At 41.1% G+C, this 17,755-nt stretch overlaps 32 non-coding genes across 32 annotated transcripts; all 32 read right to left on the reverse strand.

The window, feature by feature from the left end:
* Positions 1–2,960: 2,960 nt before the first annotated feature.
* Positions 2,961–3,031, reverse strand: trnag-gcc (transfer RNA glycine (anticodon GCC)). The gene has a single exon. It is a non-coding gene; the product is annotated as a tRNA-Gly (tRNA).
* A 242-nt stretch (positions 3,032–3,273) lies between these two features.
* On the reverse strand, positions 3,274–3,344 carry trnag-gcc (transfer RNA glycine (anticodon GCC)). The gene has a single exon. It is a non-coding gene; the product is annotated as a tRNA-Gly (tRNA).
* A 555-nt stretch (positions 3,345–3,899) lies between these two features.
* On the reverse strand, positions 3,900–3,970 carry trnag-gcc (transfer RNA glycine (anticodon GCC)). Its single transcript has one exon. It is a non-coding gene; the product is annotated as a tRNA-Gly (tRNA).
* A 553-nt stretch (positions 3,971–4,523) lies between these two features.
* Positions 4,524–4,594, reverse strand: trnag-gcc (transfer RNA glycine (anticodon GCC)). Its single transcript has one exon. It is a non-coding gene; the product is annotated as a tRNA-Gly (tRNA).
* A 240-nt stretch (positions 4,595–4,834) lies between these two features.
* On the reverse strand, positions 4,835–4,905 carry trnag-gcc (transfer RNA glycine (anticodon GCC)). The gene has a single exon. It is a non-coding gene; the product is annotated as a tRNA-Gly (tRNA).
* A 241-nt stretch (positions 4,906–5,146) lies between these two features.
* trnag-gcc (transfer RNA glycine (anticodon GCC)) lies at positions 5,147–5,217 on the reverse strand. Its single transcript has one exon. It is a non-coding gene; the product is annotated as a tRNA-Gly (tRNA).
* A 241-nt stretch (positions 5,218–5,458) lies between these two features.
* On the reverse strand, positions 5,459–5,529 carry trnag-gcc (transfer RNA glycine (anticodon GCC)). The gene has a single exon. It is a non-coding gene; the product is annotated as a tRNA-Gly (tRNA).
* A 241-nt stretch (positions 5,530–5,770) lies between these two features.
* On the reverse strand, positions 5,771–5,841 carry trnag-gcc (transfer RNA glycine (anticodon GCC)). Its single transcript has one exon. It is a non-coding gene; the product is annotated as a tRNA-Gly (tRNA).
* A 241-nt stretch (positions 5,842–6,082) lies between these two features.
* On the reverse strand, positions 6,083–6,153 carry trnag-gcc (transfer RNA glycine (anticodon GCC)). The gene has a single exon. It is a non-coding gene; the product is annotated as a tRNA-Gly (tRNA).
* Positions 6,154–7,015: 862 nt separating this feature from the next.
* On the reverse strand, positions 7,016–7,086 carry trnag-gcc (transfer RNA glycine (anticodon GCC)). The gene has a single exon. It is a non-coding gene; the product is annotated as a tRNA-Gly (tRNA).
* Positions 7,087–7,636: 550 nt separating this feature from the next.
* On the reverse strand, positions 7,637–7,707 carry trnag-gcc (transfer RNA glycine (anticodon GCC)). Its single transcript has one exon. It is a non-coding gene; the product is annotated as a tRNA-Gly (tRNA).
* Positions 7,708–7,948: 241 nt separating this feature from the next.
* Positions 7,949–8,019, reverse strand: trnag-gcc (transfer RNA glycine (anticodon GCC)). Its single transcript has one exon. It is a non-coding gene; the product is annotated as a tRNA-Gly (tRNA).
* Positions 8,020–8,260: 241 nt separating this feature from the next.
* trnag-gcc (transfer RNA glycine (anticodon GCC)) lies at positions 8,261–8,331 on the reverse strand. The gene has a single exon. It is a non-coding gene; the product is annotated as a tRNA-Gly (tRNA).
* Positions 8,332–8,881: 550 nt separating this feature from the next.
* Positions 8,882–8,952, reverse strand: trnag-gcc (transfer RNA glycine (anticodon GCC)). The gene has a single exon. It is a non-coding gene; the product is annotated as a tRNA-Gly (tRNA).
* A 241-nt stretch (positions 8,953–9,193) lies between these two features.
* On the reverse strand, positions 9,194–9,264 carry trnag-gcc (transfer RNA glycine (anticodon GCC)). The gene has a single exon. It is a non-coding gene; the product is annotated as a tRNA-Gly (tRNA).
* A 550-nt stretch (positions 9,265–9,814) lies between these two features.
* trnag-gcc (transfer RNA glycine (anticodon GCC)) lies at positions 9,815–9,885 on the reverse strand. The gene has a single exon. It is a non-coding gene; the product is annotated as a tRNA-Gly (tRNA).
* A 551-nt stretch (positions 9,886–10,436) lies between these two features.
* trnag-gcc (transfer RNA glycine (anticodon GCC)) lies at positions 10,437–10,507 on the reverse strand. Its single transcript has one exon. It is a non-coding gene; the product is annotated as a tRNA-Gly (tRNA).
* A 241-nt stretch (positions 10,508–10,748) lies between these two features.
* trnag-gcc (transfer RNA glycine (anticodon GCC)) lies at positions 10,749–10,819 on the reverse strand. Its single transcript has one exon. It is a non-coding gene; the product is annotated as a tRNA-Gly (tRNA).
* A 241-nt stretch (positions 10,820–11,060) lies between these two features.
* Positions 11,061–11,131, reverse strand: trnag-gcc (transfer RNA glycine (anticodon GCC)). Its single transcript has one exon. It is a non-coding gene; the product is annotated as a tRNA-Gly (tRNA).
* A 550-nt stretch (positions 11,132–11,681) lies between these two features.
* Positions 11,682–11,752, reverse strand: trnag-gcc (transfer RNA glycine (anticodon GCC)). Its single transcript has one exon. It is a non-coding gene; the product is annotated as a tRNA-Gly (tRNA).
* A 242-nt stretch (positions 11,753–11,994) lies between these two features.
* Positions 11,995–12,065, reverse strand: trnag-gcc (transfer RNA glycine (anticodon GCC)). The gene has a single exon. It is a non-coding gene; the product is annotated as a tRNA-Gly (tRNA).
* A 242-nt stretch (positions 12,066–12,307) lies between these two features.
* On the reverse strand, positions 12,308–12,378 carry trnag-gcc (transfer RNA glycine (anticodon GCC)). The gene has a single exon. It is a non-coding gene; the product is annotated as a tRNA-Gly (tRNA).
* Positions 12,379–13,241: 863 nt separating this feature from the next.
* On the reverse strand, positions 13,242–13,312 carry trnag-gcc (transfer RNA glycine (anticodon GCC)). The gene has a single exon. It is a non-coding gene; the product is annotated as a tRNA-Gly (tRNA).
* A 550-nt stretch (positions 13,313–13,862) lies between these two features.
* On the reverse strand, positions 13,863–13,933 carry trnag-gcc (transfer RNA glycine (anticodon GCC)). Its single transcript has one exon. It is a non-coding gene; the product is annotated as a tRNA-Gly (tRNA).
* A 241-nt stretch (positions 13,934–14,174) lies between these two features.
* Positions 14,175–14,245, reverse strand: trnag-gcc (transfer RNA glycine (anticodon GCC)). The gene has a single exon. It is a non-coding gene; the product is annotated as a tRNA-Gly (tRNA).
* Positions 14,246–14,486: 241 nt separating this feature from the next.
* On the reverse strand, positions 14,487–14,557 carry trnag-gcc (transfer RNA glycine (anticodon GCC)). The gene has a single exon. It is a non-coding gene; the product is annotated as a tRNA-Gly (tRNA).
* A 550-nt stretch (positions 14,558–15,107) lies between these two features.
* trnag-gcc (transfer RNA glycine (anticodon GCC)) lies at positions 15,108–15,178 on the reverse strand. The gene has a single exon. It is a non-coding gene; the product is annotated as a tRNA-Gly (tRNA).
* A 241-nt stretch (positions 15,179–15,419) lies between these two features.
* Positions 15,420–15,490, reverse strand: trnag-gcc (transfer RNA glycine (anticodon GCC)). The gene has a single exon. It is a non-coding gene; the product is annotated as a tRNA-Gly (tRNA).
* A 553-nt stretch (positions 15,491–16,043) lies between these two features.
* Positions 16,044–16,114, reverse strand: trnag-gcc (transfer RNA glycine (anticodon GCC)). The gene has a single exon. It is a non-coding gene; the product is annotated as a tRNA-Gly (tRNA).
* A 550-nt stretch (positions 16,115–16,664) lies between these two features.
* On the reverse strand, positions 16,665–16,735 carry trnag-gcc (transfer RNA glycine (anticodon GCC)). Its single transcript has one exon. It is a non-coding gene; the product is annotated as a tRNA-Gly (tRNA).
* Positions 16,736–16,977: 242 nt separating this feature from the next.
* Positions 16,978–17,048, reverse strand: trnag-gcc (transfer RNA glycine (anticodon GCC)). Its single transcript has one exon. It is a non-coding gene; the product is annotated as a tRNA-Gly (tRNA).
* A 241-nt stretch (positions 17,049–17,289) lies between these two features.
* Positions 17,290–17,360, reverse strand: trnag-gcc (transfer RNA glycine (anticodon GCC)). The gene has a single exon. It is a non-coding gene; the product is annotated as a tRNA-Gly (tRNA).
* Positions 17,361–17,755: the final 395 nt, after the last annotated feature.

Raw genomic sequence — 17,755 nt, forward strand, 5'->3', positions numbered from 1 at the left:
ATCAACGTTGAATAATAAGCTGTTCTTGCTTTGCGAATGGCTTTTTTATATACTATTAGAATATCTTTCCATTCACGATAAGAGTCTACAGACTTACAAGAGTGCCACTTCCTTTCTATTTTACGCACGCTTTGTTTCAACATGCGAATATCTGAATTGTACCAGGGAGTTAAGCTCCTGTGGCTAGAAACCCTCCTTTTCAAAGGAGCAACTTCATCTAAAGCTGAGTGCAACAGATCAGCAGTGTTACTAACAAGAAAATCAACATCAACATCAGAGGTAGAACCCAGGTCACTGGCCTCTATTGCTTCAGTAGAGGCTTCACTATTTTCCACTGTCGCAAGACGAGCAATGGTCTCCTTAAATTTAGCAATAGCTTCATCAGACAAACATCTGCTAAAATAATACCTCCTGCCCTGCACTTCAACATCAACAACATTCAATTCCAACGTTATTAAATAATGGTCGGATAAAAGGGAGTTAACAGGTGACACCAACAGACCATCAGTTTCAACACCGTAGGTGAGAACGAGATCGAGAGTATGACCAAAACAATGCGTCGGCCCGTCCACTTTTTGTGAGATACCCATTGATTCTAGAAGAGAATTGAAAGCTAATTTAAGATTATCGCTTTCAACATCCATATGAATATTAAAATCACCCATTATGATGAATTTATCTGTACTGATCAATAATCCAGAAAGGAAATCTGAAAATTCAGACAAAAACTCTAGATAAGCGCCAGCAGGGGGCCGATACACTACCACTAACACAACTGGCTTCTCTGATTTCCAGCTCGGAAATTTCAGACTAAGCGTGAGGCTTTCAAACGTATTATGATTGCACTTAGGTTCAATTTTTGTTTGGAGACTGGAGTTATAAATTGCTGCGACTCCTCCGCCCCGGCCTGTGTTTCTAGGAATGTGATGATTAAAGTAGCCGGGCGGAGTTGATTCATTCAAACTAACATACTCTTCCTCCTGTAACCATGTTTCTGTTAAGCAGAAAACATCACTCCTGCTCTCTGTAATTATATCGTTTACTAACAGAGACTTGGAGCTTAACGATCGTATATTTAGTAGTCCGCATCTAATTTTTCGGTCTCTTATTGGTACCAAATGTGCATTGGTTTTAATTTTTACAAGATTATTTTGGTTAACGCCTCTATAACGCCGCACCTGGTGAACTAGTGGAGGGCGGGGAACTGCAACTACTTCTATTTTGCTAGGCACCTGGTTAGAGTTACCAGTTACATCATGTAATCTTATAGTTTTGTTGGCAGGCGTTGGTCCTCGAGAAGCAGCAGAGAAGTGTGTTAAACTACAGCTCTGCATCCTGGCCTGGACCCTGCGATGTCAGGGAGAGGGTCTAATGAAACAGGCCAAATTACTAGAGACAAGAGCAGCACCATCCCGGGTGGGATGAATGCCGTCTCTTCTAATCAGACCGGGCTTTCCCCAGAACGTTTCCCAATTGTCAATAAAGGCCACGTCGTTTTCTGAACACCACCGATACAACCAGCGACGGAGCGAGAGCATGCGACTAAACATGTCATCGCTGGTCAGATTGGGGAGGGGGCCAGAGAAACCTACGGAGTCCGACATGGTTTTAGCGAAGTTACACACCGAGACAATATTCATTCTGGTTACTTCCGACTGGCGAAGACGGGAGTCGTTAGCTCCGACATGGATGATAACTTTACCATATTTACGATTACCCTTTGCCAGTAGCTTCAAATTTGCTTCTATGTCGCCCGCTCTGGCCCCCGGGATACACCTAACTATGGTCTCTGGAGTCGGCTTCACATGTCTGACTATGGAGTCGCCAATCACCAGGGTCGGCTTCTCAACGGGTGTGTCGCTGAGTGGGGAAAATCGGTTAGACACATGAAGCGGGTGGTGGTGTTCCGTGAGCCCTTTACTACGCTTCCCCCGAACCGTCACCCACCGGTCCTGACTGGCCGGCTGCTCGGGAGCTGCAGGGGAGCGGCTACCCTCAGCTGCTATGGGCCGGTCCGCCGCTAGCTTAGCCTGGTTAGCTGAGGAGGCTATCGGACTATGGTCAAATTGGCAGAACCGGACCTCTAACTGACTGAGCCTCGCCTCCAGCCCTGTAAATAAACTACATTTTAAGCACTTACCGTCTTCACTAAAGGAGGCAGAGGAATAACTAAACATTTCACACACTGAGCAGCAAAGAGGTGAAACGGATTTGCAGACTTTGTCATGAAATTGTGCCAGTTTCAAGTGCAAAACCTGAATTCACACTAATATTGTAAGTGACGGTGTTCACTCTCAGTATCATATATAAAAGCAGCAGCAGAACTAAGCAGAAAAACTTGTGTTTGCATTGGCCGGGAATCGAACCCGGGCCTCCCGCGTGGCAGGCGAGAATTGAACCACCAATGCTTGTGAGCAGAGATTTTTTGCCCTTTTTTTTTTTTTTTTTTGCAATTTGTAATCACAAAGACTATAAACTATTCGGTTTCATCACCCGGCAAAATTCACGTCCAATTTGCAGACTTTGTCATGAAATTGTGCCAGTTTCAAGTGCAAAACCTGAATTCACACTAATATTGTAAGTGACGGTGTTCACTCTCAGTATCATATATAAAAGCAGCAGCAGAACTAAGCAGAAAAACTTGTGTTTGCATTGGCCGGGAATCGAACCCGGGCCTCCGCGTGGCAGGCGAGAATTCTACCACTGAACCACCAATGCTTGTGAGCAGAGATTTTTTGCCCATTTTTTTTTTTTTTTTTTTACAATTTGTAATCACAAAGACTATAAACTATTCGGTTTCATCACCCGGCAAAATTCACGTCCAATTTGCAGACTTTGTCATGAAATTGTGCCAGTTTCAAGTGCAAAACCTGAATTCACACTAATATTGTAAGTGACGGTGTTTACTCTCAGTATCATATATAAAAGCAGCAGCAGAACTAAGCAGAAAAACTTGTGTTTGCATTGGCCGGGAATCGAACCCGGGCCTCCCGCGTGGCAGGCGAGAATTCTACCACTGAACCACCAATGCTTGTGAGCAGAGATTTTTTGCCCTTTTTTTTTTTTTTTTTTTTGCAATTTGTAATCACAAAGACTATAAACTATTCGGTTTCATCACCCGGCAAAATTCACGTCCAATTTGCAGACTTTGTCATGAAATTGTGCCAGTTTCAAGTGCAAAACCTGAATTCACACTAATATTGTAAGTGACGGTGTTCACTCTCAGTATCATATATAAAAGCAGCAGCAGAACTAAGCAGAAAAACTTGTGTTTGCATTGGCCGGGAATCGAACCCGGGCCTCCCGCGTGGCAGGCGAGAATTCTACCACTGAACCACCAATGCTTGTGAGCAGAGATTTTTTGCCCATTTTTTTTTTTTTTTTTTTACAATTTGTAATCACAAAGACTATAAACTATTCGGTTTCATCACCCGGCAAAATTCACGTCCAATTTGCAGACTTTGTCATGAAATTGTGCCAGTTTCAAGTGCAAAACCTGAATTCACACTAATATTGTAAGTGACGGTGTTCACTCTCAGTATCATATATAAAAGCAGCAGCAGAACTAAGCAGAAAAACTTGTGTTTGCATTGGCCGGGAATCGAACCCAGGCCTCCCGCGTGGCAGGCGAGAATTCTACCACTGAACCACCAATGCTTGTGAGCAGAGATTTTTTGCCCTTTTTTTTTTTTTTTTTTTTACAATTTGTAATCACAAAGACTATAAACTATTCGGTTTCATCACCCGGCAAAATTCACGTCCAATTTGCAGACTTTGTCATGAAATTGTGCCAGTTTCAAGTGCAAAACCTGAATTCACACTAATATTGTAAGTGACGGTGTTCACTCTCAGTATCATATATAAAAGCAGCAGCAGAACTAAGCAGAAAAACTTGTGTTTGCATTGGCCGGGAATCGAACCCGGGCCTCCCGCGTGGCAGGCGAGAATTCTACCACTGAACCACCAATGCTTGTGAGCAGAGATTTTTTGCCCTTTTTTTTTTTTTTTTTTTGCAATTTGTGATCACAAAGACTATAACTATTCGGTTTCATCACCCGGCAAAATTCACGTCCAATTTGCAGACTTTGTCATGAAATTGTGCCAGTTTCAAGTGCAAAACCTGAATTCACACTAATATTGTAAGTGACGGTGTTCACTCTCAGTATCATATATAAAAGCAGCAGCAGAACTAAGCAGAAAAACTTGTGTTTGCATTGGCCGGGAATCTAACCCGGGCCTCCCACGTGGCAGGCGAGACTTCTACCACTGAACCACCAATGCTTGTGAGCAGAGATTTTTTGCCCTTTTTTTTTTTTTTTTTTTTGCAATTTGTAATCACAAAGACTATAAACTATTCGGTTTCATCACCCTGCAAAATTCACGTCCAATTTGCAGACTTTGTCATGAAATTGTGCCAGTTTCAAGTGCAAAACCTGAATTCACACTAATATTGTAAGTGACGGTGTTCACTCTCAGTATCATATATAAAAGCAGCAGCAGAACTAAGCAGAAAAACTTGTGTTTGCATTGGCCGGGAATCGAACCCGGGCCTCCCGCGTGGCAGGCGAGAATTCTACCACTGAACCACCAATGCTTGTGAGCAGAGATTTTTTGCCCTTTTTTTTTTTTTTTTTTGCAATTTGTGATCACAAAGACTATAAACTATTCGGTTTCATCACCCGGCAAAATTCACGTCCAATTTGCAGACTTTGTCATGAAATTGTGCCAGTTTCAAGTGCAAAACCTGAATTCACACTAATATTGTAAGTGACGGTGTTCACTCTCAGTATCATATATAAAAGCAGCAGCAGAACTAAGCAGAAAAACTTGTGTTTGCATTGGCCGGGAATCGAACCCGGGCCTCCCGCGTGGCAGGCGAGAATTCTACCACTGAACCACCAATGCTTGTGAGCAGAGATTTTTTGCCCTTTTTTTTTTTTTTTTTTTACAATTGGTAATCACAAAGACTATAAACTATTCGGTTTCATCAACCGGCAAAATTCACGTCCAATTTGCAGACTTTGTCATGAAATTGTGCCAGTTTCAAGTGCAAAACCTGAATTCACACTAATATTGTAAGTGACGGTGTTTACTCTCAGTATCATATATAAAAGCAGCAGCAGAACTAAGCAGAAAAACTTGTGTTTGCATTGGCCGGGAATCGAACCCGGGCCTCCCGCGTGGCAGGCGAGAATTCTACCACTGAACCACCAATGCTTGTGAGCAGAGATTTTTTGCCCTTTTTTTTTTTTTTTTTTTGCAATTTGTAATCACAAAGACTATAAACTATTCGGTTTCATCACCCGGCAAAATTCACGTCCAATTTGCAGACTTTGTCATGAAATTGTGCCAGTTTCAAGTGCAAAACCTGAATTCACACTAATATTGTAAGTGACGGTGTTCACTCTCAGTATCATATATAAAAGCAGCAGCAGAACTAAGCAGAAAAACTTGTGTTTGCATTGGCCGGGAATCGAACCCGGGCCTCCCGCGTGGCAGGCGAGAATTCTACCACTGAACCACCAATGCTTGTGAGCAGAGATTTTTTGCCCTTTTTTTTTTTTTTTTTTTACAATTTGTAATCACAAAGACTATAAACTATTCGGTTTCATCACCCGGCAAAATTCACGTCCAATTTGCAGACTTTGTCATGAAATTGTGCCAGTTTCAAGTGCAAAACCTGAATTCACACTAATATTGTAAGTGACGGTGTTCACTCTCAGTATCATATATAAAAGCAGCAGCAGAACTAAGCAGAAAAACTTGTGTTTGCATTGGCCGGGAATCGAACCCGGGCCTCCCGCGTGGCAGGCGAGAATTCTACCACTGAACCACCAATGCTTGTGAGCAGAGATTTTTTGCCCTTTTTTTTTTTTTTTTTTTACAATTTGTAATCACAAAGACTATAAACTATTCGGTTTCATCAACCGGCAAAATTCACGTCCAATTTGCAGACTTTGTCATGAAATTGTGCCAGTTTCAAGTGCAAAACCTGAATTCACACTAATATTGTAAGTGACGGTGTTCACTCTCAGTATCATATATAAAAGCAGCAGCAGAACTAAGCAGAAAAACTTGTGTTTGCATTGGCCGGGAATCGAACCCGGGCCTCCCGCGTGGCAGGCGAGAATTCTACCACTGAACCACCAATGCTTGTGAGCAGAGATTTTTTGCCCATTTTTTTTTTTTTTTTTTACAATTTGTAATCACAAAGACTATAAACTATTCGGTTTCATCAACCGGCAAAATTCACGTCCAATTTGCAGACTTTGTCATGAAATTGTGCCAGTTTCAAGTGCAAAACCTGAATTCACACTAATATTGTAAGTGACGGTGTTCACTCTCAGTATCATATATAAAAGCAGCAGCAGAACTAAGCAGAAAAACTTGTGTTTGCATTGGCCGGGAATTGAACCCGGGCCTCCCGCGTGGCAGGCGAGAATTCTACCACTGAACCACCAATGCTTGTGAGCAGAGATTTTTTGCCCTTTTTTTTTTTTTTTTTTGCAATTTGTGATCACAAAGACTATAAACTATTCGGTTTCATCACCGGCAAAATTCACGTCCAATTTGCAGACTTTGTCATGAAATTGTGCCAGTTTCAAGTGCAAAACCTGAATTCACACTAATATTGTAAGTGACGGTGTTCACTCTCAGTATCATATATAAAAGCAGCCGCAGAACTAAGCAGAAAAACTTGTGTTTGCATTGGCCGGGAATCGAACCCCGGCCTCCCGCGTGGCAGGCGAGAATTCTACCACTGAACCACCAATGCTTGTGAGCAGAGATTTTTTTCCCATTTTTTTTTTTTTTTTTGCAATTTGTGCTCACAAAGACTATAAACTATTCGGTTTCATCACCCGGCAAAATTCACGTCCAATTTGCAGACTTTGTCATGAAATTGTGCCAGTTTCAAGTGCAAAACCTGAATTCACACTAATATTGTAAGTGACGGTGTTCACTCTCAGTATCATATATAAAAGCAGCAGCAGAACTAAGCAGAAAAACTTGTGTTTGCATTGGCCGGGAATCGAACCCGGGCCTCCCGCGTGGCAGGCGAGAATTCTACCACTGAACCACCAATGCTTGTGAGCAGAGATTTTTTGCCCATTTTTTTTTTTTTTTTTTACAATTTGTAATCACAAAGACTATAAACTATTCGGTTTCATCAACCGGCAAAATTCACGTCCAATTTGCAGACTTTGTCATGAAATTGTGCCAGTTTCAAGTGCAAAACCTGAATTCACACTAATATTGTAAGTGACGGTGTTCACTCTCAGTATCATATATAAAAGCAGCAGCAGAACTAAGCAGAAAAACTTGTGTTTGCATTGGCCGGGAATCGAACCCGGGCCTCCCGCTGGCAGGCGAGAATTCTACCACTGAACCACCAATGCTTGTGAGCAGAGATTTTTTGCCCATTTTTTATTTTTTTTTGCAATTTGTAATCACAAAGACTATAAACTATTCGGTTTCATCACCCGGCAAAATTCACGTCCAATTTGCAGACTTTGTCATGAAATTGTGCCAGTTTCAAGTGCAAAACCTGAATTCACACTAATATTGTAAGTGACGGTGTTCACTCTCAGTATCATATATAAAAGCAGCAGCAGAACTAAGCAGAAAAACTTGTGTTTGCATTGGCCGGGAATCGAACCCGGGCCTCCCGCGTGGCAGGCGAGAATTCTACCACTGAACCACCAATGCTTGTGAGCAGAGATTTTTTGCCCTTTTTTTTTTTTTTTTTTTGCAATTTGTGATCACAAAGACTATAAACTATTCGGTTTCATCACCCGGCAAAATTCACGTCCAATTTGCAGACTTTGTCATGAAATTGTGCCAGTTTCAAGTGCAAAACCTGAATTCACACTAATATTGTAAGTGACGGTGTTCACTCTCAGTATCATATATAAAAGCAGCAGCAGAACTAAGCAGAAAAACTTGTGTTTGCATTGGCCGGGAATCGAACCCGGGCCTCCCGCGTGGCAGGCGAGAATTCTACCACTGAACCACCAATGCTTGTGAGCAGAGATTTTTTGCCCATTTTTTTTTTTTTTTTTTACAATTTGTAATCACAAAGACTATAAACTATTCGGTTTCATCAACCGGCAAAATTCACGTCCAATTTGCAGACTTTGTCATGAAATTGTGCCAGTTTCAAGTGCAAAACCTGAATTCACACTAATATTGTAAGTGACGGTGTTCACTCTCAGTATCATATATAAAAGCAGCAGCAGAACTAAGCAGAAAAACTTGTGTTTGCATTGGCCGGGAATCGAACCCGGGCCTCCCGCGTGGCAGGCGAGAATTCTACCACTGAACCACCAATGCTTGTGAGCAGAGATTTTTTGCCCATTTTTTTTTTTTTTTTTTACAATTTGTAATCACAAAGACTATAAACTATTCGGTTTCATCAACCGGCAAAATTCACGTCCAATTTGCAGACTTTGTCATGAAATTGTGCCAGTTTCAAGTGCAAAACCTGAATTCACACTAATATTGTAAGTGACGGTGTTCACTCTCAGTATCATATATAAAAGCAGCAGCAGAACTAAGCAGAAAAACTTGTGTTTGCATTGGCCGGGAATCGAACCCGGGCCTCCCGCTGGCAGGCGAGAATTCTACCACTGAACCACCAATGCTTGTGAGCAGAGATTTTTTGCCCATTTTTTATTTTTTTTTGCAATTTGTAATCACAAAGACTATAAACTATTCGGTTTCATCACCCGGCAAAATTCACGTCCAATTTGCAGACTTTGTCATGAAATTGTGCCAGTTTCAAGTGCAAAACCTGAATTCACACTAATATTGTAAGTGACGGTGTTCACTCTCAGTATCATATATAAAAGCAGCAGCAGAACTAAGCAGAAAAACTTGTGTTTGCATTGGCCGGGAATCGAACCCGGGCCTCCCGCGTGGCAGGCGAGAATTCTACCACTGAACCACCAATGCTTGTGAGCAGAGATTTTTTGCCCTTTTTTTTTTTTTTTTTTTGCAATTTGTGATCACAAAGACTATAAACTATTCGGTTTCATCACCCGGCAAAATTCACGTCCAATTTGCAGACTTTGTCATGAAATTGTGCCAGTTTCAAGTGCAAAACCTGAATTCACACTAATATTGTAAGTGACGGTGTTCACTCTCAGTATCATATATAAAAGCAGCAGCAGAACTAAGCAGAAAAACTTGTGTTTGCATTGGCCGGGAATCGAACCCGGGCCTCCCGCGTGGCAGGCGAGAATTCTACCACTGAACCACCAATGCTTGTGAGCAGAGATTTTTTGCCCTTTTTTTTTTTTTTTTTTTACAATTGGTAATCACAAAGACTATAAACTATTCGGTTTCATCAACCGGCAAAATTCACGTCCAATTTGCAGACTTTGTCATGAAATTGTGCCAGTTTCAAGTGCAAAACCTGAATTCACACTAATATTGTAAGTGACGGTGTTCACTCTCAGTATCATATATAAAAGCAGCCGCAGAACTAAGCAGAAAAACTTGTGTTTGCATTGGCCGGGAATCGAACCCCGGCCTCCCGCGTGGCAGGCGAGAATTCTACCACTGAACCACCAATGCTTGTGAGCAGAGATTTTTTTCCCATTTTTTTTTTTTTTTTTTGCAATTTGTGCTCACAAAGACTATAAACTATTCGGTTTCATCACCCGGCAAAATTCACGTCCAATTTGCAGACTTTGTCATGAAATTGTGCCAGTTTCAAGTGCAAAACCTGAATTCACACTAATATTGTAAGTGGTGTTCACTCTCAGTATCATATATAAAAGCAGCAGCAGAACTAAGCAGAAAAACTTGTGTTTGCATTGGCCGGGAATCGAACCCGGGCCTCCCGCGTGGCAGGCGAGAATTCTACCACTGAACCACCAATGCTTGTGAGCAGAGATTTTTTGCCCATTTTTTTTTTTTTTTTTTTACAATTTGTAATCACAAAGACTATAAACTATTCGGTTTCATCAACCGGCAAAATTCACGTCCAATTTGCAGACTTTGTCATGAAATTGTGCCAGTTTCAAGTGCAAAACCTGAATTCACACTAATATTGTAAGTGACGGTGTTCACTCTCAGTATCATATATAAAAGCAGCAGCAGAACTAAGCAGAAAAACTTGTGTTTGCATTGGCCGGGAATCGAACCCGGGCCTCCCGCTGGCAGGCGAGAATTCTACCACTGAACCACCAATGCTTGTGAGCAGAGATTTTTTGCCCATTTTTTATTTTTTTTTGCAATTTGTAATCACAAAGACTATAAACTATTCGGTTTCATCACCCGGCAAAATTCACGTCCAATTTGCAGACTTTGTCATGAAATTGTGCCAGTTTCAAGTGCAAAACCTGAATTCACACTAATATTGTAAGTGACGGTGTTCACTCTCAGTATCATATATAAAAGCAGCAGCAGAACTAAGCAGAAAAACTTGTGTTTGCATTGGCCGGGAATCGAACCCGGGCCTCCCGCGTGGCAGGCGAGAATTCTACCACTGAACCACCAATGCTTGTGAGCAGAGATTTTTTGCCCTTTTTTTTTTTTTTTTTTTGCAATTTGTGATCACAAAGACTATAAACTATTCGGTTTCATCACCCGGCAAAATTCACGTCCAATTTGCAGACTTTGTCATGAAATTGTGCCAGTTTCAAGTGCAAAACCTGAATTCACACTAATATTGTAAGTGACGGTGTTCACTCTCAGTATCATATATAAAAGCAGCAGCAGAACTAAGCAGAAAAACTTGTGTTTGCATTGGCCGGGAATCGAACCCGGGCCTCCCGCGTGGCAGGCGAGAATTCTACCACTGAACCACCAATGCTTGTGAGCAGAGATTTTTTGCCCATTTTTTTTTTTTTTTTTTACAATTTGTAATCACAAAGACTATAAACTATTCGGTTTCATCAACCGGCAAAATTCACGTCCAATTTGCAGACTTTGTCATGAAATTGTGCCAGTTTCAAGTGCAAAACCTGAATTCACACTAATATTGTAAGTGACGGTGTTCACTCTCAGTATCATATATAAAAGCAGCAGCAGAACTAAGCAGAAAAACTTGTGTTTGCATTGGCCGGGAATCGAACCCGGGCCTCCCGCGTGGCAGGCGAGAATTCTACCACTGAACCACCAATGCTTGTGAGCAGAGATTTTTTGCCCATTTTTTTTTTTTTTTTTTACAATTTGTAATCACAAAGACTATAAACTATTCGGTTTCATCAACCGGCAAAATTCACGTCCAATTTGCAGACTTTGTCATGAAATTGTGCCAGTTTCAAGTGCAAAACCTGAATTCACACTAATATTGTAAGTGACGGTGTTCACTCTCAGTATCATATATAAAAGCAGCAGCAGAACTAAGCAGAAAAACTTGTGTTTGCATTGGCCGGGAATCGAACCCGGGCCTCCCGCTGGCAGGCGAGAATTCTACCACTGAACCACCAATGCTTGTGAGCAGAGATTTTTTGCCCATTTTTTATTTTTTTTTGCAATTTGTAATCACAAAGACTATAAACTATTCGGTTTCATCACCCGGCAAAATTCACGTCCAATTTGCAGACTTTGTCATGAAATTGTGCCAGTTTCAAGTGCAAAACCTGAATTCACACTAATATTGTAAGTGACGGTGTTCACTCTCAGTATCATATATAAAAGCAGCAGCAGAACTAAGCAGAAAAACTTGTGTTTGCATTGGCCGGGAATCGAACCCGGGCCTCCCGCGTGGCAGGCGAGAATTCTACCACTGAACCACCAATGCTTGTGAGCAGAGATTTTTTGCCCATTTTTTTTTTTTTTTTTTTACAATTTGTAATCACAAAGACTATAAACTATTCGGTTTCATCACCCGGCAAAATTCACGTCCAATTTGCAGACTTTGTCATGAAATTGTGCCAGTTTCAAGTGCAAAACCTGAATTCACACTAATATTGTAAGTGACGGTGTTCACTCTCAGTATCATATATAAAATCAGCAGCAGAACTAAGCAGAAAAACTTGTGTTTGCATTGGCCGGGAATCGAACCCGGGCCTCCCGCGTGGCAGGCGAGAATTCTACCACTGAACCACCAATGCTTGTGAGCAGAGATTTTTTGCCCTTTTTTTTTTTTTTTTTTTTACAATTTGTAATCACAAAGACTATAAACTATTCGGTTTCATCAACCGGCAAAATTCACGTCCAATTTGCAGACTTTGTCATGAAATTGTGCCAGTTTCAAGTGCAAAACCTGAATTCACACTAATATTGTAAGTGACGGTGTTCACTCTCAGTATCATATATAAAAGCAGCAGCAGAACTAAGCAGAAAAACTTGTGTTTGCATTGGCCGGGAATCGAACCCGGGCCTCCCGCGTGGCAGGCGAGAATTCTACCACTGAACCACCAATGCTTGTGAGCAGAGATTTTTTGCCCATTTTTTTTTTTTTTTTTTACAATTTGTAATCACAAAGACTATAAACTATTCGGTTTCATCAACCGGCAAAATTCACGTCCAATTTGCAGACTTTGTCATGAAATTGTGCCAGTTTCAAGTGCAAAACCTGAATTCACACTAATATTGTAAGTGACGGTGTTCACTCTCAGTATCATATATAAAAGCAGCAGCAGAACTAAGCAGAAAAACTTGTGTTTGCATTGGCCGGGAATTGAACCCGGGCCTCCCGCGTGGCAGGCGAGAATTCTACCACTGAACCACCAATGCTTGTGAGCAGAGATTTTTTGCCCTTTTTTTTTTTTTTTTTTGCAATTTGTGATCACAAAGACTATAAACTATTCGGTTTCATCACCGGCAAAATTCACGTCCAATTTGCAGACTTTGTCATGAAATTGTGCCAGTTTCAAGTGCAAAACCTGAATTCACACTAATATTGTAAGTGACGGTGTTCACTCTCAGTATCATATATAAAAGCAGCCGCAGAACTAAGCAGAAAAACTTGTGTTTGCATTGGCCGGGAATCGAACCCCGGCCTCCCGCGTGGCAGGCGAGAATTCTACCACTGAACCACCAATGCTTGTGAGCAGAGATTTTTTTCCCATTTTTTTTTTTTTTTTTTGCAATTTGTGCTCACAAAGACTATAAACTATTCGGTTTCATCACCCGGCAAAATTCACGTCCAATTTGCAGACTTTGTCATGAAATTGTGCCAGTTTCAAGTGCAAAACCTGAATTCACACTAATATTGTAAGTGACGGTGTTCACTCTCAGTATCATATATAAAAGCAGCAGCAGAACTAAGCAGAAAAACTTGTGTTTGCATTGGCCGGGAATCGAACCCGGGCCTCCCGCGTGGCAGGCGAGAATTCTACCACTGAACCACCAATGCTTGTGAGCAGAGATTTTTTGCCCATTTTTTTTTTTTTTTTTTACAATTTGTAATCACAAAGACTATAAACTATTCGGTTTCATCAACCGGCAAAATTCACGTCCAATTTGCAGACTTTGTCATGAAATTGTGCCAGTTTCAAGTGCAAAACCTGAATTCACACTAATATTGTAAGTGACGGTGTTCACTCTCAGTATCATATATAAAAGCAGCAGCAGAACTAAGCAGAAAAACTTGTGTTTGCATTGGCCGGGAATCGAACCCGGGCCTCCCGCTGGCAGGCGAGAATTCTACCACTGAACCACCAATGCTTGTGAGCAGAGATTTTTTGCCCATTTTTTATTTTTTTTTGCAATTTGTAATCACAAAGACTATAAACTATTCGGTTTCATCACCCGGCAAAATTCACGTCCAATTTGCAGACTTTGTCATGAAATTGTGCCAGTTTCAAGTGCAAAACCTGAATTCACACTAATATTGTAAGTGACGGTGTTCACTCTCAGTATCATATATAAAAGCAGCAGCAGAACTAAGCAGAAAAACTTGTGTTTGCATTGGCCGGGAATCGAACCCGGGCCTCCCGCGTGGCAGGCGAGAATTCTACCACTGAACCACCAATGCTTGTGAGCAGAGATTTTTTGCCCTTTTTTTTTTTTTTTTTTTGCAATTTGTGATCACAAAGACTATAAACTATTCGGTTTCATCACCCGGCAAAATTCACGTCCAATTTGCAGACTTTGTCATGAAATTGTGCCAGTTTCAAGTGCAAAACCTGAATTCACACTAATATTGTAAGTGACGGTGTTCACTCTCAGTATCATATATAAAAGCAGCAGCAGAACTAAGCAGAAAAACTTGTGTTTGCATTGGCCGGGAATCGAACCCGGGCCTCCCGCGTGGCAGGCGAGAATTCTACCACTGAACCACCAATGCTTGTGAGCAGAGATTTTTTGCCCATTTTTTTTTTTTTTTTTTACAATTTGTAATCACAAAGACTATAAACTATTCGGTTTCATCAACCGGCAAAATTCACGTCCAATTTGCAGACTTTGTCATGAAATTGTGCCAGTTTCAAGTGCAAAACCTGAATTCACACTAATATTGTAAGTGACGGTGTTCACTCTCAGTATCATATATAAAAGCAGCAGCAGAACTAAGCAGAAAAACTTGTGTTTGCATTGGCCGGGAATCGAACCCGGGCCTCCCGCGTGGCAGGCGAGAATTCTACCACTGAACCACCAATGCTTGTGAGCAGAGATTTTTTGCCCATTTTTTTTTTTTTTTTTTACAATTTGTAATCACAAAGACTATAAACTATTCGGTTTCATCAACCGGCAAAATTCACGTCCAATTTGCAGACTTTGTCATGAAATTGTGCCAGTTTCAAGTGCAAAACCTGAATTCACACTAATATTGTAAGTGACGGTGTTCACTCTCAGTATCATATATAAAAGCAGCAGCAGAACTAAGCAGAAAAACTTGTGTTTGCATTGGCCGGGAATCGAACCCGGGCCTCCCGCTGGCAGGCGAGAATTCTACCACTGAACCACCAATGCTTGTGAGCAGAGATTTTTTGCCCATTTTTTATTTTTTTTTGCAATTTGTAATCACAAAGACTATAAACTATTCGGTTTCATCACCCGGCAAAATTCACGTCCAATTTGCAGACTTTGTCATGAAATTGTGCCAGTTTCAAGTGCAAAACCTGAATTCACACTAATATTGTAAGTGACGGTGTTCACTCTCAGTATCATATATAAAAGCAGCAGCAGAACTAAGCAGAAAAACTTGTGTTTGCATTGGCCGGGAATCGAACCCGGGCCTCCCGCGTGGCAGGCGAGAATTCTACCACTGAACCACCAATGCTTGTGAGCAGAGATTTTTTGCCCTTTTTTTTTTTTTTTTTTTGCAATTTGTGATCACAAAGACTATAAACTATTCGGTTTCATCACCCGGCAAAATTCACGTCCAATTTGCAGACTTTGTCATGAAATTGTGCCAGTTTCAAGTGCAAAACCTGAATTCACACTAATATTGTAAGTGACGGTGTTCACTCTCAGTATCATATATAAAAGCAGCAGCAGAACTAAGCAGAAAAACTTGTGTTTGCATTGGCCGGGAATCGAACCCGGGCCTCCCGCGTGGCAGGCGAGAATTCTACCACTGAACCACCAATGCTTGTGAGCAGAGATTTTTTGCCCTTTTTTTTTTTTTTTTTTTACAATTGGTAATCACAAAGACTATAAACTATTCGGTTTCATCAACCGGCAAAATTCACGTCCAATTTGCAGACTTTGTCATGAAATTGTGCCAGTTTCAAGTGCAAAACCTGAATTCACACTAATATTGTAAGTGACGGTGTTCACTCTCAGTATCATATATAAAAGCAGCCGCAGAACTAAGCAGAAAAACTTGTGTTTGCATTGGCCGGGAATCGAACCCCGGCCTCCCGCGTGGCAGGCGAGAATTCTACCACTGAACCACCAATGCTTGTGAGCAGAGATTTTTTTCCCATTTTTTTTTTTTTTTTTTGCAATTTGTGCTCACAAAGACTATAAACTATTCGGTTTCATCACCCGGCAAAATTCACGTCCAATTTGCAGACTTTGTCATGAAATTGTGCCAGTTTCAAGTGCAAAACCTGAATTCACACTAATATTGTAAGTGACGGTGTTCACTCTCAGTATCATATATAAAAGCAGCAGCAGAACTAAGCAGAAAAACTTGTGTTTGCATTGGCCGGGAATCGAACCCGGGCCTCCCGCGTGGCAGGCGAGAATTCTACCACTGAACCACCAATGCTTGTGAGCAGAGATTTTTTGCCCATTTTTTTTTTTTTTTTTTACAATTTGTAATCACAAAGACTATAAACTATTCGGTTTCATCAACCGGCAAAATTCACGTCCAATTTGCAGACTTTGTCATGAAATTGTGCCAGTTTCAAGTGCAAAACCTGAATTCACACTAATATTGTAAGTGACGGTGTTCACTCTCAGTATCATATATAAAAGCAGCAGCAGAACTAAGCAGAAAAACTTGTGTTTGCATTGGCCGGGAATCGAACCCGGGCCTCCCGCTGGCAGGCGAGAATTCTACCACTGAACCACCAATGCTTGTGAGCAGAGATTTTTTGCCCATTTTTTATTTTTTTTTGCAATTTGTAATCACAAAGACTATAAACTATTCGGTTTCATCACCCGGCAAAATTCACGTCCAATTTGCAGACTTTGTCATGAAATTGTGCCAGTTTCAAGTGCAAAACCTGAATTCACACTAATATTGTAAGTGACGGTGTTCACTCTCAGTATCATATATAAAAGCAGCAGCAGAACTAAGCAGAAAAACTTGTGTTTGCATTGGCCGGGAATCGAACCCGGGCCTCCCGCGTGGCAGGCGAGAATTCTACCACTGAACCACCAATGCTTGTGAGCAGAGATTTTTTGCCCTTTTTTTTTTTTTTTTTTTTGCAATTTGTGATCACAAAGACTATAAACTATTCGGTTTCATCACCCGGCAAAATTCACGTCCAATTTGCAGACTTTGTCATGAAATTGTGCCAGTTTCAAGTGCAAAACCTGAATTCACACTAATATTGTAAGTGACGGTGTTCACTCTCAGTATCATATATAAAAGCAGCAGCAGAACTAAGCAGAAAAACTTGTGTTTGCATTGGCCGGGAATCGAACCCGGGCCTCCCGCGTGGCAGGCGAGAATTCTACCACTGAACCACCAATGCTTGTGAGCAGAGATTTTTTGCCCATTTTTTTTTTTTTTTTTTACAATTTGTAATCACAAAGACTATAAACTATTCGGTTTCATCAACCGGCAAAATTCACGTCCAATTTGCAGACTTTGTCATGAAATTGTGCCAGTTTCAAGTGCAAAACCTGAATTCACACTAATATTGTAAGTGACGGTGTTCACTCTCAGTATCATATATAAAAGCAGCAGCAGAACTAAGCAGAAAAACTTGTGTTTGCATTGGCCGGGAATCGAACCCGGGCCTCCCGCGTGGCAGGCGAGAATTCTACCACTGAACCACCAATGCTTGTGAGCAGAGATTTTTTGCCCATTTTTTTTTTTTTTTTTTACAATTTGTAATCACAAAGACTATAAACTATTCGGTTTCATCAACCGGCAAAATTCACGTCCAATTTGCAGACTTTGTCATGAAATTGTGCCAGTTTCAAGTGCAAAACCTGAATTCACACTAATATTGTAAGTGACGGTGTTCACTCTCAGTATCATATATAAAAGCAGCAGCAGAACTAAGCAGAAAAACTTGTGTTTGCATTGGCCGGGAATCGAACCCGGGCCTCCCGCTGGCAGGCGAGAATTCTACCACTGAACCACCAATGCTTGTGAGCAGAGATTTTTTGCCCATTTTTTATTTTTTTTTGCAATTTGTAATCACAAAGACTATAAACTATTCGGTTTCATCAC

This window comes from Cololabis saira, unplaced genomic scaffold, assembly GCF_033807715.1.
Source record: "Cololabis saira isolate AMF1-May2022 unplaced genomic scaffold, fColSai1.1 scf168, whole genome shotgun sequence".
Classification (NCBI taxonomy): Eukaryota; Metazoa; Chordata; class Actinopteri; order Beloniformes; family Belonidae; genus Cololabis; species Cololabis saira.